This window comes from Ornithorhynchus anatinus, chromosome 2 (assembly GCF_004115215.2).
Source record: "Ornithorhynchus anatinus isolate Pmale09 chromosome 2, mOrnAna1.pri.v4, whole genome shotgun sequence".
NCBI lineage: Eukaryota > Metazoa > Chordata > Mammalia > Monotremata > Ornithorhynchidae > Ornithorhynchus > Ornithorhynchus anatinus.
This window is the reverse complement of record NC_041729.1, coordinates 77,206,935-77,234,318: the sequence shown is the minus strand read 5'-3', so window position 1 is coordinate 77,234,318 and position 27,384 is coordinate 77,206,935. Positions and strand designations below refer to the sequence as shown.

The following is a 27,384-nucleotide window of genomic DNA, read 5'->3' as shown; positions in this document are numbered from 1 at the left end:
TTGGTCTTTACCCTTACAAGGGTGTGAGAATTAAATTTAACAGTAACAAACCATTTGTTATCTCTGTATGGTAAAGTTTGGGGTTTTTTTTGAAAAATAATCCCTTTAACAGTCAGTATTTAGGAAGTGTGTTAGGTCATGTAACCATTGGTCAAATAAAGAGCTGTGTAGGCAAATTGCTGTATAGACATTGTCTGAATGTCAGAACTGAATAAGAGTTCAAAGGTCCCTGATGTTAAATCTAGTACTTGATTAATTAGATCCTGCTCGTATCTCTTACAAATAGACTAAGATTTCAAATCCTGTTCTCACTTCCTCATAACCTTGAAGAGGGGAGGTTGGAGATAAGCATATTTTTATTGGAGAAAAAAAGGAAATAGGCACTTTTGAATGTTACTTAAATGCTTCTACATCCCAAGCAACTGTTCTGAAAAATAGTAGACTCAGACTCATGGAAAATTTCTGTTTAAAAAATATTCAAAGATGCTAATTACAAAAAACTCATTAAAATTAACAAACTAAAAAAGCAATGAATCTTTAGCTTGGAGAGAAAATATTAAGCAAACCTTGTGAAGCCTTTGCTCATTACCATGGTTTTATAAACACACAATGTCATTGCCTGAGAGTTGGAAACCAGTTCTGTAACTTTCTTCCATGTGGGGGCGGATAGGTATTTACAGGCTTTTATTTTTCCATGAAAAAGGGGAAATTTGTATGCAGAGCCAATGACGGCCCACCAAAAAGTATTTAATTTGAAGTACAGTAGATTCCCTAGGGGATACTTTAGTCAGTCGTCAAGCATTTGAATGCCTTTATTGATTATCCTCCCTCTTCTTGGCCCTGTTTAGTAGTGGTAGATATTTAGTGAGACTGGCCTCGAAAGCCTTGCAATTTGGGAATAACTTTCTAGACGAGTTATAGTGTTGGGCAATCACTGTATAATCCATTGAAACATTGGCATTTTACAGCTTCCAGGATTATTTCACAAGAGCTCATGGTTTGATTCAAGATATGACTGACAAGACACTTTGCTGTTGAATAGCAGCGTAATCCTACCAAACAGCTCGTTCTTAAGCAAAGCTGAATGTTGTAAACTGTAGTAGGTTTAATGGTTGCTCAGTCCACATTATAAATGTGGATCCTGAGTAGCAGCATGGCCTAGTGGCAAGAGCAAGAGCTTGGGAGTCAGGAGGTCATGGGTTCTAATTCCAGATCTGCCACTTGTCAGCAGTGTGACCTTGGGCAACTGACCACTTCTCTGGGCCTCAGTTCCCTCATCTTAAAATGGGGATTGAGACTATGAGCCCCATGTGGGACAGGGACTTGAGTCCAACCTGATTACCTTGTATCTATCTCAGCACTTAGAACAGTGCTTGGCACTTAGTAAGAGCTCAACGAATGCCATTATAATTATTAATAAATATTTGTTCACAATCTTCAAAAAACAAAAATATTTCTGACTTTAAATAAAGCAGTTCTAAGGGACAGGGATCTTAATGTACAAATTAATAGTTTTAGATATTTTTCATTTTCAAACTCATCACTCTGCCTGCTCGTCATGTAGCCATACTGTTGCTTGTTAGATGAAAAGCTGAAGTTTATTGGGAACATATCTACCAACATTGTATCATACCCTCCCAAGTGCTGAGTATAATGCTCTGCACACAGTAAGCACTCGGTAAATACCACTGGTTGATAATGATTTAGCAGAGTGGCAATTCTTGGTTCCAGTAGAGGCCGGGCAGTAAAATATACGGTGCCCCCTCCCTTGCTTCATCTTCATCTTCACTCTGTCACCAAATTTCCAATCCAGCATGGAAACTGGAAAAAGGAGTGGGTGCCCATGCAAGTCCCCAATTTTTCAAGGTATCTTGACGAAGAAGTTATACTGCTTTTCTCCCTGTTTCACAAGACATTTCCAGGAGCCTGACAGGCAGCAGTGGATGTGCCAAGAAATAGGATAAGGAGGTGTGCTTCCATGACAGAAGGAATTTTTTTATGGTATTTGTTAAGTACTTACTGAGTGCCAGACGCTGTACTATGAACTGGGGTAGATAGAAGTTAATCAGTTTGGACAGAGTCCATGTCCCACATGGAGCTCACTCACAGTCTTAATCCCCATTTTACAGTTGAGGTAACAGGCACAGAGAAGTGAAGTGGCTTGTACTAAGTAAAGTGGCTTAGTACATTGCTTATTCAGCATAGAGTAAGCTCTCCACAAATATGATTGAATGAGTGAATGAATGCCTAAGGTTGAAAAGCAGACAAGTAATGGAGCTGGGAGTAGAACCAGGTCCTTTGACTTCCAGGTCTGTGCTCATCCCACTAGGCCACTTTACCATGCTGTATGGGATACCTTCATTTTAGCACTTTGAGCAGTTGTTGCCTGCTTTGTTTGTCCCTAGTGTCAGACCTGTTTCACTATTTTTTATGTGATTTGAGAGTAAAGCATACTGGAGCAGGTTCTGACAGGGATTGTAAAAGAAATTAAAAAGTTGTGATGATAAACAGGCTGATTACTTAGCATGGTCAGAAGTGCCGAACCTTTGTTAGTATTAGTAAAACATTTTTGAGATTAAATAGAAAGGACTGTGTAAGTATCAAATATGTCATCTTCCTCAATTGTCACATCCTTCTGCCCTATTAAATCTAAGGAGCTAGATATTATTTCGTTTTTTGAAATCTTGAAGGGTCAAAAAAAGAGCTTCTGGGGACTTTCTAGAAACTTAAGATTTGATACACTATTTGAGGCCCTCTGCAGATTACTTCCTCAAATTTAAAAATTTTTTGGTCATAGGCCAGATTTACATGAAACGTCTGCTGTTCCAAAGGAGAGAGTGTTCCTATTAAATTAATAATTTAGGGGTATAAAGTAGTATATTAGTTTTACAAGATTGCTTCTAGTGTTTTAGGAAAAAAAATAACTGGTGTTTCAGAAACAGGGATGGGTTTATATTAATTTAGGTTGGTAGAACTTTCCCTGCTCATTGGGGGGTGGTGGTAGCATCTAAGTTATTGCGATACATCTGGTTGCTGAGGCAGAAGAAACTCTTTAATAACACCAAAGTGCAACCTCAAGAAATATGGTGTAGCTAGGGGATGCTGGGAGGAAACCATTCAGTGATACATGAAACCATCAGTGAAATAGTCATTTACATGAGAAGCATAGGAGCCCCATGAGGGACAGGGACTGTTTCAGACATGATTTACCTTATACCTACCCCAGCAGGGACAAGAAGTGGAGGGTGAAGTGAGTAAAGAGAAAAATATGTTTTCCCTGGGCAACAGATGGCATTGCCAGTGTGATTTTACATCATTCTTGCCAGGGGCAGAAACTGAAGACTTCTATTGCTCAGCCAAAGAAACAAGTTGATTGAGTTGGTGTGCAGTGGTCATGGATAGTAGTCAAGCATTTGGCATTTGCCTTTTCAACCTTATACACATAGATGATAACTATGTACTAAAGAAAAGCAATATGATCAAAATCTTAACTTCATTTATGAAGCCACTTTCTCAGGCTCGTAGATTTCTTGGGTAACAGGAATGTCGTTTTTGGCGTATTTAGGTGAAATATTTATGCAGCTTTTTGAATTCACGAAACCACCTACCAATATGTAAAGTTGATAATTGTATTCTTGGATGTTTGACAGTGTTACTCCCCAGAAAAACTTGAACATGAATAGTGCTTTGCACACAGTAGGAGCTCAATAAATAGTTGAATTAATAAATTAAGTTTCTGTTTAATTCTTAGAGGTGTTCGATCTGCTGGTTTTTCGAAGAACTGTTGAATAGAAACCCAAAATAAAGTTTTTTTGTAGAATTAGGAGTAGAAGTATATTATTTGAAAAATTACTTGAATGCCACTGTAGTTTGACATTTGGAAAATGTGCTCTTCTTTTATTGTTTTGTATTAGATTTTCAAAGTTAAGTTTATAGAGATCAAACTACCAGTGCACCATTTTCTTGAGTTCCATTCATTGATCAATTAGTTAATGTGTTGGATATTCCCTTTTCTAACAGTATTTTCACTTTGGAAAACTTTATTTTCAGGGAATTGCACTTAATCTTTTTTTTTAAAAAAGGGATTTGTTGTATATGATTCATTGTTTATTGAGCTCAAGCTGATGAAACTCCCAATACTGCCATTGGGAATTGTTTGGCCAAAGTATAAAGTCAGTGTTTACTATTTCAAGAAAAGTTTTAAATTTATTAAAACACAAGCCTCTAGACCTGAGGGCAAGAGCTTCAAGGATCCATCTTATCTGGTTTGACTATTGTGCTTCAGTGGAAGAAAATAACGAATCCATTTTTGAAAAATCCCTTTTCAGCCAATCTGTACTACAAGTTATCAAACAAACATTACTTCTGCATTGTCACAGTTTAGAAAAATCTGTAAATTTAAAAATAATTTAATGCAAAAATCAAGATGATGGAGAAAAGTCTAGTGCCACTTTCAATGAACTCATAACTGAGCTGTACTAGCAATAAACATAAAGAACAGAAGAATAAGTATGGAGCCAAGCAGAGAAAGCTCAGAAAATTACAAAATCATAATATGAGCTGAAAGCCAACACTCTTTTAGATATCCAAAAGAACTAAGAGTAACATATGTACTCATGCAGCAATTTCCTTTAAAATGTGTGGTGGGCAATTGACCAGCAGACTTGTGGTTTTGAACGTTGAAAATTTATTTTCATATAGGCTTCTAAATTTAGGCTTCTTGAACTAGTTTTTCTCCAAAGATGGATAACAGTATATTACAAAAAATAAGATGCTAGTTCTACTGGCTCTGGGGGAATCTGAGTTGGGTAGAAAGCAAGATGCTTTCTAATGCTGTTACTAGCTCCTGCTATGGCTAGAAGGTGTCTCTGGACCTACTCATTTCAGTTCTTCTGAAAAAAAAAATCCAACTTTATTTCCCCCTAGTTTAGATGAAAATTGCAAAGGCTTGTATGTTTTATCTGTCTAAGTAGCATGGCCTAGGGAAAGGAGCCTGGATCAAGGAGTTACAGGAATCTGCCACTTGGCTTCTGTGTGACCTTGGGTAAGTCACTTAATTTCTCTGAGCTTCAGGCTCTTTATCTGTGAAAAGTGGGTTTAATACTCGTTCTCCCTACTCCTTAGGCCGTGAGGCCTATGAGAGACAGGGCCTGATTCCGACCTGATTATCTTGTATCTACCCCAGCACTTAAAACAGTAATTGGCAGATAATAAGTACTTTAACAAATACTGTCATTATTATCAATCCTTCAGTGGTAATTATTGAGCACTTAACTACATGCAGATCACTGTACCTAGTGCTTGTAAAATACCATACAACAGAGGTGGTAGACACATTCCCTACCTGCAAGGAGCTTATAGTCTAAAGGGGAAACATGTTAATATAAATTTATGGCTATATACACAAGTACTGTGGGACTTATTAAAACTTGTGCTACCCCATCACCCACAACAAAACATTTGCTAACACACATTTTTCACTTACAAAATTTAAAGGATGTCCAACATATAGTTAGGGCTGGGAATTTTAAGGGTTCAGTTGACCTAGGGATTTCTGGTAGTGGTAAAAAAAAAAACCCATGCTGTCATGTTGCATTTTGCGGGGAGTGTTTAGTACAGTGCTCTGCACACAGCCCTCAATAAATATGATTGAGTCACCAGTTTTAATTTTGATTCAGAAGACTGTAAGCTCCTGTGGGCAGGGAATGTTTCTGCCAATTCTGTTATATTGTACTCTCCCAAGCGCTTACTACAGTGCTCTACATGTAGTAAGTGCATAATAAACCTTGAAGATGATATATCTAAGAGGTTTCCCTTAAATGCACAAAGTCGTTTAAACTTATTTTTTTATATCACACTTTCTACGCTCCTGAAAATCCAATGAAAACACTTGTCAACATCAAGAATGAATACAGCCCCAAGTTGTGAGTGTTAATTTTAAACGATCTGCTCAAGCATGTTTTCTTGACTGATGGGGAGAGGTGAAAAAAGGCATTCAGTGAAAAGGAAATTACCTTTCCAAATACAACATTTTAAAGTGATGTAACTGTTTTTCCATATGCTCTTGAATAGAACTAGTGTTCCCACAGAAGGCCAGTAAAAAAAAAGACAGCTTACCACCTAAGACTACAGTATATAAGCCATAGATTCAAATTTCTTAAGCTAACCATCTGGATCTCAAGGTGGTAAATTCGTGATTAGTTTGACAAATAATTTTTTTCTCTGCTTGCTCTCTTTTGGGGATTAGAAATATGATCATATTTTCCTGTAATTTCTGTCCCCCTCCCCCCAATTTCTTTAAATTGTTAAATCAGGGGTATTTTAATTTTTTCACATATGGCAACTATAAATGTGCTTTCTGTACACAATGATAACTTATTTTTCAGCATAATTTATTGAAGACTGATGCTGTATATGCTGTATGTCTTGTATTTCTAACAGTCTGAAAGTACTGTCAGGGACCTTCTTCAGACCATGACGATTTCTAGTTTTTAAAGTATCTGGAAGCCATTTCTGATTCATAGCCATGCCAATTTAAGTCTGAGAGTTCAGTGTTAAATTTGGTTTGAATCAACTTGGGCTTTAATGGTTTAAGGAAAAAATCATTCCATCCTGTTGCTTACATTTTTCCTCTTATCAATCAATCAGTGTTCTTTACTTAGCATTTGCGGTGTGCAGAGCACAGTACCAAGAACTTGGGAGGGTTTTTAGGACAAGAATTGGTAGACATGATCTCTGCCTTTAAGGACTCAGTCAGTCAGTTATATTTATTCAGTGTTTACTGTGTGCAGAGCACTGTAATAAGTGTTTAGAGTACAACGTGACAAAATACCAGACACATTATATATGCCCAGAGTGAACAGTTTACAATCTAGTAGACAGACGTTAAATTACAGCTAAGGGGAGCCCAGAGTATAAAGATATGGACATAAGTGCTGTGGGGCTGGGGGTGAATACCAAGGTGCTTATGGGGTACCAATCCAAGTGTATAGACAAGGGAGAGTGAATAGGTTAGGGAAAAGAGACGATATTCAGAGAAGGCTTCTTTAAGGATCGATCTGTGATTTTAGAAAGGCTTTGAAGATGGGGAAAGGAGTAATATGCCAAATATGAAGGCAGGAGGAGTGAAAGAATATCTCTGCCCAATAACAATTCTTCTCTGCCCTTATTATTGCTCCCACACCAGCTATTTCAGGCCTTTAACTTTCTACTTAAACCCCTTCATCCCCTAACTAGCCATCTCTTGCCGCTCATGTCAGCCGGTCAATCAGTTGTATTTATTGAGCACCTTCTGCTTGCAGAGCACTGTACTAAGCACTTGAGAGTGCAATACAGTAGAGTTGGTAGACACGGTCCCTGCCCACAAGGAGTTTACAGTCTGGAGGGGGAAATGCGTATTAAACTAAATTACAGATATGTACACAAGTGCTGGAGGGCAGAGAGTGGTGATAGTTACACAAGTAGCCATTGCTTTAAGCATACAGATCCAAGTGCATAGGTGATGCAGCAGGCAGAGCATATAGCGGGAATGAGGGATTAGTTGGGGAAGGCATCTTGGAGGAAATGTGATCTTAATAAGGCTTTGAGGGTGGGGGATTGATGGTTTGACAAATATGAATAGAAAACCATCTATTTCATCCATGAACTTGACATCATCAGGCATTAACTCCCTGAAATATCCCCTGCACCTCTCCAGTCCCACCTTCCTCCTCCCCCTCCTAGAGGGAAGGGAACATGTCTGCCAACTCTGTTATATTGTACTCTCCCAAGCGCTTAATACAGTGCTATGAACCCAGTAAGTACTCATATATCATTTATTGATTGATGATGTCAGTGAAAGAGGGAAAACCCAGAATCTGAGACCTAGTATATAGTAATATAGAGAAGCAGCATGGCTCAGTGGAAAGAGCACAGGCTTTGGAGTCAGAGGTCATGGGTTCGAATTCCAGCTCCGCCACTTGTCAGCTGTGTGACTGTGGGCAAGTCACTTCACTTCTCTGTGCCTCAGTTACCTCATCTGTAAAATGGGGATTAAGACTGTGAGCCCCACATGGGACAACCTGATTCCCTTGTGTCTACCCCAGTGCTTAGAACAGTGCTCTGCACATAGTAAGTGCTTAACAAATACCAACATTATTAAACCATATAAAGGTGCAGTACTAACTGTGCTTTGCAGCTTTGTAGATCAGCTTCCTAAAGTAAATGGGACTTTGACAGAGAATAGCAGTCTCCCAACTCAGCTATTCATTTTGGAAAATCAGATTTTGATTAACACAATGTTTATCTCAGTCTGTTTTTAATTTCCCTGAAAAAAAATCATACAAACTATTTTAAGTGCGAAATATGCTTTAACCGGAGTACCAATGAAATAAATACATCAAATTTGGGATGCAGCCAGATTTAGCAATTTAGTAACCAGAGTCTGTCTAGGCTGTTAGGGGTTTAATCCATAGCATTTTACAATTCTGAGCCAAGTCCTATATGGTATTGATGTGTGATCCTGTAAGGGCCCAGGAATCTTCACAGATGAAGCATATCTTTATCAAAATGTATCAACAGTCTTGATGAGGTGTATCTGTTTGAGCCGTCTATGGTGTAATTAAGAGGTCAGTGCTACTGTGTCCCTGCTGAATCACCAATCCTCAGAACCTCAATGGTACAGAGCCTTTGCATCTGTACTCTGGTCTAAGGGTAAATGAGGTTGTTCTATTTGATCTGGTCCTCTGTTTTGGTCCCACAGTTCTGCTGTGTGCCTCACCCCCCACCTTCCCTGGAAATTTTAGAAGTGCTAAGATGTTTATTCTGATAGTCCAGATGTTAAAGGAGCAAGAGAAGAGAAAACACAAGTTGCATGCTCTATAGCCCTGAATGAGCCAAAAATTTTCACCCTGACCTGACTTCCTCCTTGCCCAGACTGGCTGGAACTGACTTACAAGAGTTCAGCTGTAATTGCATCTGGCCTGGACCCAGGAGACTTGCAGGGGGTGAGACCTCAATTCTGGGGGAGGTGTGTTTGCTTTGTGTAAATGTCCCAGTGGGTTGCTGATAATTTGTTTTAGGTCACAGGGAGTGGTGCAGAGACTGAAGACCTGCATGGCAAGCTTGGGGCATCTATTCGTTCCATCATATTTATTGAGCACTTACTATGTGCAGAACACTGTATTAAGCACTTAAAAGGTACAATTCAAAAAAGAGATAATCCCTGCCCAACAACAGGATTTATGTATTAAGGGGGATAACTGCAGCAGTGTAAATGCACGTTCTGTACAAGCCTGAATCTCAGCCACTGTGGCACATCATGGTAGCCTGGAGGAGCTGCTGCCCTAACGCTAACCTTCTCACTGTGCCTCAATCTCTCCTATCTCACCACTGATCCCTAGTCCATGTCCTGCTTCTGGCCTGGAATGTCCTCCCTCCTCAAGTCCAACAGAAAATTACTCTCCTCCCATTCCTCCCACTCCTCCCATTACTGAAGGCACACCTCCGAGGGGCCTTCCTAGACTAAGCCCCACCGTTCCTCATCTCCCACTCCCTTCTGCGTCACCCTTACTCGCTCCCTTTGCTCTTTCCCTCCCAGCCCCACAGCATTTATGATATCCAGTGCCGCCGAGTCATTTCTGATTCATAACGACACTATAGATATATTTTCCTGCTGAGATAGAGGCTTGCTGGGGTGTAGGAAAGCAGAGATCCTAGGTCTTTGGAAGTGAAGATTGGTATCATTATTGGTTCAGACTAATGGTTCATCCCACCCACTATTCTGTCTCCTCTGTTAAAAGAACTGTAGTGGCCTCATAAGCACCCATAGCAAAATTTCATTTGAAAGTACAGTTCTAGATATATAAAGTAACATTTTCCACAGAATTCACAGGAGTCTTATGCTTTGGTGACAGTAAAATGTTTCAGGTACACAGCATGGAATCAATCTGCCCTTATCCATTCTTATCAGAATTCTTATGGCTGATTGATAATGAGACTGACCTCACTAGATGTGTAATAGGGTTTATCCAGCTGCCTCACTACCTAGGAACAAATAAGAATATCATCTTTTTACTAATCCAGCCCTAAAAGAAGGCAAAGACTCTGTGCATACTATGCCCTACTGACTACCATAAATTTACCTTAAATCCACAGCCCAACTCAAGCTATAATTATCACTGTGCATGTAAAGGGTGTAGGCTCTCCCAAAACAGCCATTACCTTATTATAAATTCATGCTAGTTTCCACCTAGTACTCTAGAATTTTACTTAATGGGCAGTTATTATTTGGGAGTATCTCATTCATTCATTCTCTAATTACGTGTAACTAAAATTCTAAATAGCAGCTTCAGCCGTAAGCATAATGTGTGTTTAATAAACAAATGTGTTAAAAAGAGGGTGCCCTTGGTGGTGGGTAACTATTTCTTCAAGTCCTTAATTATTTAAAGCAGCCACTTAGTTCCAGGGGAACTCAAAGGAAGGTAGGATGGAGAGGGAGGGGAGAAGGGTACAATTGTTCTCCATTGCCCACTTGTGAGAGAAAGGCAGCCACGATGAAGTGGGTGTTACCGCCCCAGCACTTGGGCCTGGCAGGCTTCTCAGGATTGAGCTAGTGGGAGTGCCTGCCAAGACTCCCTCGTTCCGAAGCCCTTTCCTCAAGCCTTCACAGTGCCCCTTCTCCCCCCCTACCTCCTATCTGCTTTTCCTGAAGCAATAAGGCCTACTACTTTTGGAATTCTGCCAACCAGCCCCCAATTATGGGCTTATTGAGGGAAGATTCCCGGGGTTAGAGATACTAGTGTCTTGGAGGTATGGGATGGATTTGGGTTGTTATGTGGTACACATATAACCATCAGAGTAAATGTCAAGACACAGCTCTCAAACTGTTTCTCCTGTATGGGTGTCATCATCATAGACAGGATGGCAGGCATGAGGAGACTCGAATGTGCATGGGATAGGAGAAAATGCCATTCAGGTTCATGTGCAAATATGAAAGTAAAATCGGAGAACGAAATCCTGGATGAGATCCTTAAAGTTTGGCTCTGTTCATCTAAAACCTCAGTAAACTAGAGGGGTTTTCTGGGGAGGAAGAAAAAAATTATGGTCCTTGCTAAGTGCTTGTTTTGATGTCTGTCTCCCTCCTTCTAGACTGTGAGCCCATTCTGGGCAGGGATTGTCTCTCTTTGTTGCTGAATTGTACTTTCCAAGCTCTGCACACAGTAAGCGCTCAAGAATTGTTCTAAGCTCTGGGTTAGATAGAAGTTAATCAGGTTGAACACAGTCCCTGTTCCACATGGGGCTCACAATTTTAATCCCCATTTTGCTGCTGAGGTAACTGAGGTCCAGAGAAGTTAAATGACAAGGTCACACAGCAGACATGTGGTAGAGTTGTAATTAAAACCCAGGTCCTTCTGATTCCCATGCCCGTGCTCTATCTACTGAGCCATGAAAGGAAGGACACTTTGGAATTAATTTCATAGAAATGTTTCTGTATCCAAATAAGATCAGGTCATTCAGAAAAGTACACTTTTGACATAATTATAAAGTATCTACTGCCATATTCAGATTATCCATTAAAAGAGGTCCTATCATGTTAGATATATTCATACATTCCTTAAAGTGGTGTATTTACCATGAGTGTCAATGTGACCCTGCTGATTATATAGTAGATAATCATATTTAATTACTCCTAAAATATTGTCTTAAAACAGTTAATAGCCTACTCCTTAGATCACAATAGGCCATCCTTGAGGTTGAAACTTGATTTTATTCAACATTTCCTAAATAGTATCCCGGAAAGGGCTTTGATGTTTTCATTTCCTTTAGCTAAATTTGGGGGTTATGCTTAAAAAGCTAAAACCAACCATTCCCACAATAAAGAGTAAATAGCTCTTTCCAGAGAGTCAAAAATATGGTGTGAAGCAGCCTCATTGGAGAAGGCATTTTAAGCTTTTTGCTCTGGTGTTTGAAAGGAAAGATTCCCAGGAGTGTTTCATCAGCTACCACATCCCTCCTCACTATTGTCTTGGTTCTTTTCTATAGGAAGTGTGTCTGTAGGAAACCAAGGGGAGGAAACTTTAAAAAAAAAAAAAAAGTGGCGGGGGAAGTGGATTTAGGATTTGTGCCTGAGTACAAATTTTCAGATGAAGTCTTTTCAGAAAAATATGCTTTATCGTTTCTCTGAAATGCAATGGTTTTAATTTCTCTTCCCCCTATAGACTGTTGTGGTCAGAGAATGTGTCTGTTGTACTCTCCCAAGTGCTTAGCACTGTACTCTGCACACAGTAAGAGCTCAATAAATATGATTGATGTAATTGGCAGTCATTTTGAATCTCTTTGTAGCCGCTTCCTTCCTCCAACTCACTTCGCACCATCTAGGAAAAGGAAGAGCTATGGTTTTAAGTAGTCTCAAATTTAAGCATATCTGACTTGTGAGTTTATAAGTTATGAGGTGTTATACAGAGAAATTGAAGTGCAATTTCAGAAGAGAAGGGTAACTGGAAAAAACAATTTAATTTCTTATTTTTTCTATGCAATAAGCCCACCAGAGCAAGGAAAGAGTAAAACCCTGCCCAGTTGGCGGCCAGGAAGATTCCCTTGGAGTACAGAATCTTGGATCGTGCCCTGCCTGCTGACCCTTTCAGTGTACCTCCACCTTGTCTATCTTACCGCCTACCCCTCCATCACAGGGCCCTCGCCTCTGACCTGGAATGCCTTCCCTCCTCAAATCCAACAAACAATTACTCTCCACGCCCCTTCAAAGTTGTACTGAAGGCACGTCCCTTCCAGGAGGCCTTCCATGACTAAGCCCTCCTTTCCTCTCCTCCCACTCACTTGTGCATCGCCCTGCTTGCTCCCTTTCTTCATTCCCACTTCCAGCCCCATAACACTTATGTACATATCTGTAATTTATTTATTATTTATGTCTTTCTCCCCCTCTAGACTGTAATATCGTTGTGGGCAGGGAATGTGTCTAATTATACTCCCCCAAGTGCTTAGTACAGTGCTCTGCACACAGTTAACGCTCAGTAAATACGATTGAATGAATGAATGAACGAATTGACCCTGTTTTCCACTCATCATAGGTGATGACTTTAAAACATCTTTGGGAAGACTTGCTTGAAAAGTAAATCTAGCAGGTTGGCTTTCCTTGAACCAGTCTCATTCATCTGCTTAACAGTGACTTGTCAACTAAAAGCAAGATGATTGTCAGAAGATGAATGGAAGAAAAGGAGGGAGTTATTCTTGTTTCTTGAGGCAAATGATCAAAATGACAGGGATATGCAAAAGTTACATTGTAGTAATCTAGACTGTAAGCTTGTTTTGGGCAGGGAATGTGTCTCCAAATCTGTGTTGTCGTACTCTCAAGTGTTTAGTGCAGTACTCTGAATGCTGTAAACACTCAATAAATACTATTGATTTGGTAGTACTCATGCAGTGTGTGACTCTGGGCACATATTTACAACCATTTTTTTGTGGTATTTGTTTACTATGTGCCAGACACTGTATTAAGGTCTGGGGTAGAGACAAGATAATCAAGTTGGGCACAGTCCATATGCTTCATGGGGCTCACAACTTTAATCTCCATTTTATGGATGAGGTAACTGAGGCTCAGAGAAGTTAAGTGACTTACCCAAGGTCACACAGAAGACAAGTGGTAGAGCTGATACTAGAACCCAGGTCCTCTGACTTCCAGCCTCAGGCTCTTTCCGCTAGGCCACACTGCTTCCCGTCTCTTCCATGGTCACGTCAAGCAAATGAGCAGAATGTGAAGAATGTTAAAGTTCTCAACTTTCCTAATAGCCATCCAAAATTCAGATTTAAAATGAGGTTTATGGGAGAGGTGAATATTGTGCATGTATAAAAGAAGGTGTATAGACTCATTAATTTGGGTTTATATACTTGAACATTATGATTTCCATTATCCAATTGCATATCATATGTCCTTCAGAATATCTTTATTTCACTGCTTCAGATTTCATTGAGTACATTGACAACAGTTGAATTTTACTGAGTGGCCCCTTATAATAGAATTGAAAACAAACTGAGATTTCATATTCTCTGTGGTTTTGTTTTAAACAGCAAAAGGAATGGATGTAGTCCATAGTTGAGCACCTGAATAAAATCCAGTCGTATTGAAGTTTCTTTTCCACAGTCGACGAGAAGGGACTCTGTACTCAGGTAAGTAATGAATCCACTGCTTCTTTGACAACTGTAAAGAATGTCAAGCAAATGATGTAGAGAAACTGGAAATCTAAATTCAGTAATGAAGACATGTGCAAGAAGCTCTACAGTAATATTACAGTAGCCTTTTTAGAACTAAAAATCCCATTTGTTCCAACATAAAGCCCTGTCCATCAATAATACACCATAAAGCTTAGCACTGCATAGCACTGTACTAAGCACTTTGGAGAGTACAAGAGAATTACTTAGACATGATCTCTGCCTACAAAGAGTTTACAGTGTAGAGTTATAGAAGTCTGTGTCATTACAAGCAAATAAAACTAGAAAAAATGTCAAATAGCCAAAAGTGGAAAAAATTCAAATTTGTATAAATTGTCACAAACTAAAGACTTCTACAAACCATTAAAAAAATGTATGATCCAGTGCAGTCTGTCTTCATCACAGATAAGGAAAGGGACTCTGAAGAAATGGGCAGATGCCCATTTTTGAAGAAGTAATACCAAAAAACAGTAGAGAACCTATGTTCAAAGAACATACGACACTCAGTTCAGCAACTAAAAGCAATAAAGCACCTGGCCATAATCAAGATCTGGGAAGCAGTGTGGCCTAGTGGATAAAGCACTTAGGAATCAGTGGACTGGGTTCTAATACAGTCTTTGCCACTTGTCTGCTATGTGACCTTGGGCTGGTCACTTAAGTTCTCGGTGTTTCAGTTAGCTCATCTGAAAAATGGGGGTTATGGTTGTGAGCCCCATGTGGGGTCATGGACTGTGTCCAACCTAATTAGCTTGTATCTACCCCAGCACTTAGTATAGTGCCTGACACTAAACAATATACACTTAATGAATTCCATAGAAAGAAAGAAAAAAAGATTTGCCAGAATAAAGGGGTTACATTGTTAAAGTACTTAACCGAGAATTTCAAAATATGGAACACTACAGAGATGCCATTAGGTCTTAAAAATGTCACCAATCACATCTTGAAGAGAAAGGTGATAATTTGCTCAGTGTGTTATATTCCCTTATTTTCCATTACTGGCAAAATCCTAGCCAGTGTTCTTCTGAACTAACTACTGAAAACATTAGCAAAATTGCAATGTGATATAATGTGGCCTAAACTTGCATGATCTTTGTTACATGTTAGATTCAGGAAAAGTGCTAGGAGTAATACCATAACCTCCATATCATTTTTATCGACCACATTAAATTAATATTTCTGGGTTCTGGCAACTAGTAAGTAAATGTGGCTGCTTTGAGAAGGTTGTTAAGATAGTAATAATAACTGTGGTATTTAAGTCCTTACTATATGCTGAGCATTGTTGTAAGTGCTGGGTTAAATACAAGATAATCATGTTGGACACAGCCCCTATCCCTCATGGACCTCACAGCCTAAGAAGGGAGAACAGGTATTGAATCCCCATTTTACAGATGAGGGAACTGAGGCACAGAAAAATTAAGTCACTTGCTCGAGATCACACAGCAGATAAGAAACGGAGCTGGGATTAGAAACCAGGTCCTGTGGCTCCTAGGCCCTTACTCTTTCTACTAGGTCACGCCGCTTCTCAAGTTATGCTGGAATAGTTGGAATGGCCAGGCATAATAATAATTAAGGTATTTGTTAAGCACTTACTATGTGTTAGGCTCTGTTCTAAGCACTGGGGTAAATACAGGCAATCATGTCAAGAGTAGAAGTGCCCTTTCAATCCCAGATCGGGGCCGGCTTCAAACATTTGGCCTCCCTGAGGCCACTGCCTCCCATTCCATATGATATCATTACATTATGGTGAATACATGATGCTGTGTTGCTGATGGTATGCAAGACTCCATTCAAACATCCCCACCTAGGGAATTTTTTCCTGGAGCATCCCCGGCTCACCTCCCTTGCTCCAGAGACATTGCAATCCCTTCCTAGGTTCCCTGTTCAAGCAGGAGAAGCAGTTTGGTCTAGTGGATACAGTATGGGCTTGGGAGTCAGAAGGACCTGAGTTCTAATGACGGCTCCACTACATGTCTGCTGCGTGACCTTGGGCAAATCACTTCACTGCTTTGAGCCTCAGTTACCTCATCTGTAAAATGGGGTTTAAGAGTGTGAGTCCCATGTGGGACGGGGAGTGTGTCCAACCTAATTAACTTGTAAAATAATGTTGGTATTTGTTAAGCACTTTGTGCAGAGCACGATTCTAAGCGCTGGGGGAGGTACAGGGTCATCAGGTTGTCCACGTGAGGCTCACAGGTAATCCCCATTTTATAGATGAGAATCTGTACCTACCCTAGCACCTAGAACAGGGCTTGACATATAGTAAAGGCTTAACAAGTACTATTGTTATTATTTATCATTATTGTTATCATCATTAGAAGATATTTCTGATAGGCTGGTGCTTTTAAATTTTTAACTGCCCCTCTGCCACTTCCTGACGGTACATCTTGAAGCATCTGCTGTCCACGGGTGGAAGATGAATTAGATAGGCTTGGTTTATTCTGAAACCATGCAGAGAGCAGAACATTGAACCCCTCTTCCTCCATTCATGCTTTGCTAGAATGTGTTTTTGATATGTTGATTCTCTTCCAGTGATTGATAATCATTTTCAGCACAGGAAAGGACAATCTTTGCACAGATACAGGGTAGATTGCACATAGGTCTTCTCAGCCATACCTTCACACATGGATAGGAACTTGCCACAAATAGTACCATTTTAGAATACAAAATACATCAATTTGTATGTGTCAATGTGTATTCACAGGTTTTTGGAAGACGATGACTGGTGGAACTGTGAACGTGCACATATTGCTCATTTTTTTTTTTTTTATGATATTCGTTCAGCACTTTCTACATGCCAGGCACTGTACTAAGCACTGGGGTAGATACAAGATAATCAGGTTGGACACAATCCCTGGCCCACAGGGGCCTCCCAGTCTTCATCCTCATTTTTCAGATGAGGGAACTGAGGCACAGAGAAGTAAAGTGAATTTCCCAAGGCCCCACAGCAGACAAGTGGCGGAGCTGGGATTAAAACCTAGGTCCTTCTGACTTTCAGGCCCATGGTCTGTCCAACAGGCCATGCTGCTTCTCAGTATGACTGATAGTCTTTTCCACAGTTTGTGTGTTAAAGATTATCTCTTGCTACAGTCTTGCATTCGTTATCCACCTTCCCAGGTGGTATGTTCATTTCTTTTTTTTTTTATGATATTTGTTAAATGCTTACTTTGTGACAGTACTAATCACTGGGTTGTCAGGTTGTCTGGTTGGATAGTCCCTGTCCCTCATGGGGCTCAGAGTCTCCATTCTACAGATGGGGTAACTGAGGCACAGAGAAGTTAAGTGACTTGCCACAGGTCACACAGCTAGCCATAAGTACAGCTGGGATTAGAACCCAGGTCCTTCTGATTCCAAGTCCATGCTCTATCCACTGTTTTCCTGAACCCTGTGCTCCAGAGTAGTCACCCAGTTTCTTGTTGCCATATGCCAGGCTGATCCACCTCCATATTCAACAGTGCTTGAAATCTTACATCATTCTGCCTGCTTTGCTTGGAAAAATCAATCATTGGTATTTATTGAGCACTTACTGATTATGGACCACTGTATTAAATACTTGACAGACAAATAATAAGTCTGGTATTTGTTAAGTGCTTAGTATGTGCCAAGGGAAGCAGCATGACCTAATGGAAAGAGCTTGGGCCTGGGAGTTAAATGACCTGGGTTCTAATTCATTCATTCAATAGTATTTATTGAGCGCTTACTATGTGCAGAACACTGTACTAAGCGCTTGGAATGTACAAATTGGTAACAGAGACAGTCCCTGCCCTTTGACGGGCTTACAGTCTAATCGGGGGCCCGTGTCTATTGCTAGCTGTGTGACCTTTGGCAAGTCACTTCTCTCTACCTCAGTTTCCTCAATTGTAAAATGGGGATTCAATACCCTTTCTCCCTCCCACTTAAGACTGTGAGCCCCATGTGAGACGGGGATGACCACTACCTACTCCAGCACTTAGAATAGTGTTTGGCAAGTTCCATAACACAAACAAGCACTGTTCAAAGGGTTAGGGTAGATATAATCGGGTTGGAAACAGTTCTGAGTATAGTATAGTAGGGTAGGTAGAGAGAATACTTGGCCACAGGGAGCTTAGAGACTAGAGAGGAAGACAGACATGAAAATAAATTACAGATTGGTATGTACATAAAGGCTGTGGAGATGGGATGAAAATCAAGGGCTACAGAGCCAAAAAAGAAGGCAAAACAGGGAAAGTGTCAGAGAAGTTAACTCATTTAAACTCCAGCTATTATCCCCTGGCTCAGTGGAAAGAGCACGGGCTTTGGAGTCAGCGGTCATGGGTTCAAATCCCTGCTCGGCCACATGTCAGCCGTGTGACTTTGGGCAAATCACTTAACTTCTCAGTGCCTCAGTTACCTTATCTGTAAAATGGCGATTAAGACTGTGAGCCCCACGTGGGACAACCTGATTCCCCTGTGTCTACCCCAGCGCTTAGAACAGTACTCGGCACATAGTAAGCGCTTAACAAATACCAACATTATTATTATTATTGTCCAGTGAATGAGCGTTGCTTCAATGCTAGTGGCTTGACTGTATTTCAGAACCCCACTGTTTGCTGTATGTAAACTCCTTGTGGGCAGAGAATATGCCTACTGACTCTGCTTTATGGTACTCTCCCAAGCTTGTGGTACATTGCTCTAGGCACAACAAGTGCTCAGTAAGTACCGTTGACTGATGGTTGTCTTGCTAATTGATTTCAAGTATTCCATATAAATGGCATTGGTGGAACCAATCTAGAAGTGGAATGTGATGTGTTGGCGGATCCAGGTTTTGACTCTGTGAGTGGTGTTGGACACTATTTTTGCTCGATATACTCAGTATGCTCTGAATCCCTATGCAATGTTGGGCTTCATTTTGGTCTGTTCAACTCCCAAAGGATGGTCCTGTCTTCTTATAGCTTTGCGTCATCGGACAGTGTGCTAAGTATCAGAATTCTTTGATGGTCTGTTGGTAGTTCTTTGCCACCAATGGGGATCTTTGGTTGCCCGGAAGGATTTCTCAGGCAGGCTGGCATGTAACCTTGAGGGTTCTTCTTCAGACTATTTGTCAAACTGAAACATTATGCTAATTTTAAGAAGCGCCCATCGTCAGTCATCTTCCAGCCTTCCTGGTTGTGAAGTTCAAGAACGTACTCATCAGCATTTAGGAATGAGGTTTCTGATGATGCCATGTTTTATTGATTCAAATGCTTTCAAAAGGATCTACGCCTTGCTGGTTGTGTTATGAACTGTGGCAGCATAGAATAGAAGAATGGTGGTATTTGTTAAGCGCTTACTATGTGCAAAGCACTGTTCTAAGCGCTGGGGGATACAAGCTGATCAGGACGTCCCACGTGGGCTCACAGTTTTAATCCCCATTTTACAGATGAGGTAACTGAGGCACAGAGAAGATAAGTGATTTGCCCAAAGTCACACAGCTGGCAAGCGGCAGAGTAAGGATTAGAACCCATGACCTCTGACTCCCAAGCCCAGACTCTTTACACTGAGCCATGCTACTTCTCAATAGTACAGAGTCCTATTTGACTCTGGTGATGGAAAAAATGAACTGACAAGGCTTATCCACTTTTAATAAGGCCAGTAATGTATACCATTCTAGAGTTACGGTAATAATAATAATGACGATGGTATTTGCTAAATCCACAGGAGTGGATACAAGCAAATCGAGTTGGACCCAACTCCTGTCCCACATGGGGGTTCAAAGTCTTGATACCCATTTTACAGACGAGGTAACTAAGACACAGAGAAATGAAATGACTTGCCCAAGATCACACAGCAGACAAGTGACAGAGTCAGGATTAGAACCATGACCTTCTGACTCCCAATCTTATGTTCTATCCACTATGCCATGTTGCTTCTCTACAGACCTTGCTGCAGTTATCTTAGTCCATAACTAAGTACACATAATCGGGAACGACAGTAGCCTCGGGAAGTAGATATTCTTATAAGTAAAGGGACCAGCACCGTTGCAGTGTCCTCAGGGATTTTGCAATTCCAGGGTGCTTTGAAATAAGCACAACTTGCATGCTACTATATGATAGTAACTAGATTTTCAGATTAGAATGTACTAATCAATTTGATATTTCAGAAATATTTTTCACATTTTCTAAATAGTTGATAGAGATGAATTGTCCCAAGCGCATAGTAGAGTGCTCTGTGCACAGTAAGCGCTCAATAAATATGATTGAGTGAATGCTTTCTTACTTGATTTGGAAACAGGAAATGAAATAGAATTTGTATTTCTGTCACTAGAATCAAGGAAAACAATGTTTTGTAGTCATAATTATTGGCAAGTATTCTGTCAGTTTCACTCTATAGTTGATTTTGGAAAGAAATTTAAACCATTACAATTAATAGTTAATAAAATAATTTTTTGTAGATTAAATAATCTATCTCCAAGAGAAAAAAGATAAGGGAGGATTAGCAGAAAGAATAAATCTAATTGTGTAGCCTGAATCAAGTATTTTTCACCAATAATAATAATAATGTTGGTATTTGTTAAGCACTTACTATGTGCAGAGCACTGTTCTAAACCCTGGGGTAGATACAGGGTAATCAGGTTGTCCCACATGTGGGTCACAGTCTTAATCCCCATTTTCCAGATGAGGTAACTGAGGCACAGAGAAGTTAAGTGACTTGCCCACAGTCACCCAGCTGACAAGTGTCAGAGCCGGCATTCGAACCCATGACCTCTGATTCCCAAGGCCTTGCTCTTTCCACTGAGACACAATAAAATTGTTATATTCTCAATTCAGACTATTTAGAGGAATCCTATATGAATTACTTATATCTGTTACTTTTTCCTTTTTTCCTAATATCTGCAGCTAGAATTTTTTAAATTTAATCTAATTCATTATAAGTAGATAGAATAATTTTGTAGCATATTGAACTAGATTCTCTGTGTTTTCCTGGGAATAGCTATACTTTAAGAAGTGACATAAATCCTGTCAGGCCACTAGAGCCCTATGCAGTATGGTAATTTTCCATTTCCAGAGGTGATTTTAAAAGGAATCCCATTAAGTGTACCAGCTTCAGTTCCTTGCTTGTCCATTACCATTTCCACACTAATAATAATAAGGGTTTTAAGTGCTTATTATGTGCTAGGAATTGTACTAAGCACTGGATTGGATGCAAGCAAATTGGGTTCTACGCAGTCCCTATTCCACAAGGGGCTCACAGACTTAATCCCCATTTTACAGATGAGGTAACTGAAGCCCAGGAAATGAAGTGACTTGCCCAGAGTCAGCGCAGACAGATGGTGGAGCCGGGATTAGAAGCCATTACCTTTGGACTCCCAGGCCCGTGCTCTAAGTAATGGCTCTTGCCCCACAGCTGCTTGGACTGGATTCACAACTTGCTCAATATTTTTCTTGTTCTCCAATTTAATCTGTGCTATTTCCCTTAAAAGTTAAGTGACTTGCCCAAGATAATATAGCAGACAAGTGGCACAGCCAGGATTAGAATCCAGGTCCTCTCACTCCCGGTTCTGTGCTGTTTCCATTTCCACGCTGCTTTTCAGTGCTTGGCTCGTAATAACAGCTTAACAAATACCGTTGTTATATTATTATCTGGAATGGCATGTTCCTCAATAAACTGACGTTTTTAATGCTATCCTTCTGGGTGTGAAGGGAAGAATATTGGATATTTGCCTTCCCGCCCCAATCTCCTGATTTCCCCTTAGCTAGAGCTGAGCTGAATGGCTACCTCGAAGTGAGTCACCTTTAAAGTGGGACCAAAAGTAGATGAGATGGTATTTGTTGGTATTGTTATCAGTGATATTTAATAGCTGGGCAGGTAAAGATGAAGGAAGGTGCTCATTCCTTCCCTTTACTAGTTTTCAATCTAATGTAGAAAACAGACTGAATAAAAAGTCATTTACAAATAGTGGGAGAAGGAGCATTTACAAATCCATCAGGCCTTCCCTTTTAAAACAATTTTTTTAATTTTTTTTAAGTGCTTTTTGCCAGGCACTGTACTAAGAGCTGGGGTAGATGCCGGCGAATCAGATTGTGCACTGTCCGTGTCCCACCTGGGATTCACCGTCTTAGTCCACACTTTATAGGTAACTGAATCACAGAGAAGTGAAGTGACTTCACACAGCCGACAAGTGGCAGAAGGAAGTACAGGAGGTTTTTCCACTGGTGATTGGTGTTAGCCCCGGAGTCTACTGGAAAAATGCCTCTGCGATTTATTGGTTCATCCAACTGGAATATTAATACTGTGGTTCTTTCCCAAGTGCACAGTGCAGTGATCAGCACAGAGTAAGCACTCATTAAATACAATTGGTTGACTGATTGATAGATACTAAGGACAAATTATAATGTTGGTATTTGTTAAGCGCTTACTATGTGCAGAGCACTGTTCTAAGAGCTGGGGTAGATACAGGGTAATCAGGGTGTCCCACGTGGGGCTCACAGTCTCAATCCCCATTTTGCAGATGAGGGAACTGAGGCACAGAGAAGTGAAGTGACTTGCCCACAATCACACAGCTGACAAGTGGCAGAGTTGGGATTCCAACTCATGACCTCTGACTCCCAAGCCCGTGCTCTTTCCACTGAGCCACGCTGCTTCTCTGCCTTGTAGCTTCTTTTCACCTTCAGCAGACTCTGCTAGGCTACAAAATCTCCCCTTTAACCATGTGAGTGGGAACCAGCCTTCTGCAGCACCTGTTTCCGTCCATGCCTTTGTCACTCTTTCCATGGCTGAATGCACTCCAACATGCGGCAGCCCAAATCCCACCTTTATTTTCCAGACTGAGAAAGCCCGGAGAGGAAATTCTTCAGCAGGCTGGTAATCCATACACCCCAAAATGGAAGTTTTCATGAGTTAGATTAATTTCTTTTATGTTAGAACAGAATAATAGTAGTAGTGATATTTAAGTGCCCACCTGGTGCAATGTACTGTTCCAAGCCCTTGGAAAACTTCAACAGAATGAAGCATGCTAAATTTATCTTTGGGGGTAATTACTGTTTGGATGAAAAGGTGATTTGGGACCAGTCTTTTTTGTTTGTTTCTTTAATAGTATTTATTAAGTGCTTACTCTTCTAAGTAGATACAAGGTAATCAGGCTGGACACAGTCCCTGTCCCACATGAGGCTCACAGTCTTAATCCCCATTTTTACAGATGAGGTAACAGAGACATAAAGTTAAGTAACTGGCCCAAGATCAAAGAGCAGACAAGTGGCAGGTCTGGGATTAGAACACAGGTCCTCCTGGCTCAAGGCCTATGCTCTATCCACTAAAAATACTTGGGTCAATGTCAATAATCACATTTAATATTATTGCATATTGTATATAACCAACATGCAATGTAAAACAAATGGTATCCTTATACAGTTAGTGCTCAGCTCGTTAGAATTAGCCTGGTTATTTGGGTTTAAATTGGCTAGAAAAGGTAAATCAGAAAAGTTATGATATTGGGACAAAGATAGACACAAAGCCCTCAGGGAAGGTGGACAGTTCAGAAATGTCTGAGAGAGGTTTTTGGGCCCTTTGTTTCAGCTAGTTAACTTATTTGCTAGTAAGTGGGTGTAGAATGCATTCCTCAGGAGGAAACATTTTTCTCATTTTCCAATTTAATCTTTGCTGTTTCCCCTAGATGTGGAAAACCCCATGCCATTTTATAGTTGTGCTTCTCAGTAAAGCCACACTCACCAAGACCTAGTCATCACTCGAGGAGTGTAAGAGAAGAGAGGAAGGGGATGGGATTCTTTTAGATCCAGATAACAATTTTACTTTAATATCACAAACCAAGGAACTTTTCCATGTTTTGAACCACATTTTCTGGTCATGGATTTTTCTTCTAAAGAAACTCGACCGATATAGAATTGTTCTAAAATGGCCAGAAAAGTTTTCAGTCTATGTGATAAAAGTTCCTGTTTTCTTCATCATCATCGTTGGTTTTTATTGAGTATTTACTGTGTGGAGAGCCTATTCTAAGCACTTGGGAGAATACAACAGAGTTAGTAGGCAAGTTCCCTGCCCACAATGAATTTACAGACTTGAAGGGGACATAGACATTAATATGAATTAATAATTTATGGTATATAATTTATAGATATTGTTCCATTAATGTAAAATAAATATTAAAACTATTATTGACCGAACATAAGAGTAAATAAAACTAGCCAATTGAACTCATACCTTTTATTACTGGTAAATGACAGAAATGATAGTGCACAAATAAGTTGTCTTAAATATTTGATATTTATTATTCTTCCACTTTCAGCAATCTAAAGTTGTTTCTGAAGCAAAAATTGAATTTTATGGAATGAAGCAATTTATATTTACCTTTATAAATATTTTGTGCACTGGTTAATGGTTAAGACTTATTTCCAAATGTTAAAACTTCCAGAAAATAAATGCTATACTATGCATACTTCTAATTTTTTCAGTATTCAGGACTCTAGAAATGAAGATATGATAGTATCTAAACTGAATTATGAGGCAACTTCAGGTACTAAATATGCATTTACTTTGGTGATAAGTTAGCATAGACATGTGTTAGTTCTGACAGTTCTTGTCTGTCATTTAAAAGAGAGAAGCTAATTTCTTGTGACAGAAATCGAAAAGGAAACCTTTCCCTCTTAGAAACAGGATCAATAAATAATGTGTTGGTCCTTATGACTGGCGCAGAGGATTAAAACGGATTGGATTACATGTTAAAAATTCCTTGGGCACCTGAGGAGAAAAATACAAAAAAATTAGAGCATTGTTACATACATTCTCACAGTCATAACACACATCTGAAGTATCCTCATTTTGCATGTGATTAACTAAGGTTCATAGAAGTTGTGGTAGTGAAATAGGAGATAGAACCCAGCCTTCCCAAGTTTCAACATAGTGTGCATCTTCAAGCAGAATACTGTCCCATGAAATTGAAGTCCAAACAGCTTGTTTTTATTTCACAAAGAGTTATGAAAATTGCTAGTCAGAAGTATAGGGTTATTGTCTCAGTTTTTGTGGTAGTAAATAAAAATAGTTCATTCCAGAGTATAATTAGTTTTGCTAGTTTTGAAATATGATTGGGGAATTAAGGCAAGAAGGGAAAAAACACTTGACTACCAGCATTCTTTTTCTGTTTTGGTTTCATTAATGGGGCATGTATTTCATCAACTAGAACACTGCACAAGCTGAAAAATGTTAACTTGAGACTAAGCTGAATCATGGATCTATGGTATCTAAGAACATCCAATCCAATCCATTTTGTGAGTGGAAGTGGGCCTGGGCCCCACCTCACTTCCAAGGGCATACTGCAGTGTTACTGTCTCTAGACTTTAAGCTCATCTCTAGACTGTAAGTTTGCCGTAGGCAGGGAATGTGTCTGTTTTATTGTTATATTGTACTCTCCCAAGCGCTTAGTACAATGCTCTGCACTCAGTAAGCACTCAATAAGTATGATTGAATGAATGACTGTTTATGTGCAGTGGTCTCAGAAGACTAGCTGGACTTGACAGTACAGCGACCCATTGGAACCACTAGAAATGTGTGAGAGCACCATGTTTGCAGGATGATGAAACCACTACACCACAGTGCTTCCAGACCTAGACAATCTACTAGACAAAAGAGTAAGACATCCAGTTGTGTGAGCCTAAAACAAGCCAGAATCAATTCAGTCCCAGTCTTTGGTACGGGGACCTGATGCCTTGTGGCCTGTGGGTTTACATTTCTGAACACAGAAACATATAAATGTTGTAGATCGCTTTTTGATTTTTGTATGAAAAGAATCCTCAATTTTTCCTTCTGGCATAAAGCCACAGAAGATTTCAATCAGGGCCCATGAACGTGTTTGTGGAGTTCCCTTCTAGTCTAGCTGACCTGGTCTCATGAAGGGGGGCATTTTAGATCTGCTTTAAATGGTGCACATATAAGTGCATCAGTTACAGATGGAAGACCCTTTGGAAACAATTAATGTTAATTTCCATCATCTAAGATTATGCCTCGGGTGAACAAACAATTACTTTCACTAAACTCGTTCTGGAAAGTTGAATCATTCTTTGAACTTCCGCTCCCCAGGGCAGAGAGCTTAGACGTTTTGCACTCCGTTCTGCCAGAATGTGTTTGCTCACAATGGTTCTTCGCTAAAACAAGATGGCAGAATCATAGAATGTTCTTCCAACACCTCAAGCCTGTTTGGATGCAACATAATGAGGTGTTGGGATAAACAGAGAGCCCATACATGTAGTGTGGGAAACAGGGTGAGAACTACAGTAGGAAAAACTTGTAATGTGGGTTCTGTTGGAATGCCACTCCAGTGTTAGAGGAGAAACAGGTGTACTTTGCAACACAGTCACTAGTAATTGTTACATGTTTACTATGCCCCAAGCATTGTTCTAAGCGCTGGGATAGATACAATGTTATCAGGTTGGATGCAGTCCCTGTCCCAGTGAGACTCATCTTTACAGATGAGGCAACTGAGTTACAAAGAAGTTAAGTGACTTGCTCACACAGCAGACAAGTGTCGGAGCTCGGATTAGAACCCAGGTCCTACTGGGTCCCATGCCTGTGCTCTAGTCACTATGCCATTTGGGATCTATTGTGGCAGTTCTTTTGACATATTTTATCATGTCACTTGATTTAAAATGAGCCCATTTGCCTCCGGGTTTCTGGGCACATCTACAGAAATTAATACATCAATGGAAAATAATACATTCCAGCACTCAATGGCCATAAACTGTATGGCGAGGCTATCTTCAATGGGACAAGCCAAACTTAAGATCTGCCTTGTATGCATGTCCTGAAGGTCAGCAGGCGCTAACCTGGCTAAGATGGAGAGGAAAGGAATGCCAGAGAGGAGGATTACAAGGAGGATGAGTTCAACAAGATCATAATCTAGAGGCTGTTAGCGGATTGCCTCTCTGGTGTTAATTGGCATGAGCGTGCTTAGTGTTGATTGGCAAAGGACTGCCCAAATCACCAGGGAAACAACCAAGACTAAAGGCATGTAACTAAGGATGCTCCATTTATTTTTGCCTTCATTTATCTCAAATTTCAGACCAATCAGAAAGATATCCCATTGTTACTGTGTCATAAATGTCAAGGTCTCTTGCTTTTTTTAAGATGTGTTTGTGAGTGTTGTAAGAGAGCCATATTAGATTCTCAAGAAGAAAAGCTGTGGTGACTTACTGATGATTGGATGCTCAGAATTGGTTTGTAAGGATGATGATGATGGACTCC

The 27,384-nt window shown here is 40.1% G+C and overlaps 1 protein-coding gene across 1 annotated transcript in view; it reads left to right on the top strand.

Annotated features, from left to right (window-relative positions):
- PLEKHG1 (pleckstrin homology and RhoGEF domain containing G1) overlaps positions 1 to 27,384 on the top strand; it is a 248,702-nt gene that overhangs the window by 42,450 nt on the left and 178,868 nt on the right. The window contains exon 2 of the mRNA XM_001505820.5: positions 14,062 to 14,160. The gene's annotated coding sequence lies outside the window, so the exon portion shown is untranslated. The remainder of the gene's footprint in view (positions 1 to 14,061; positions 14,161 to 27,384) is intronic.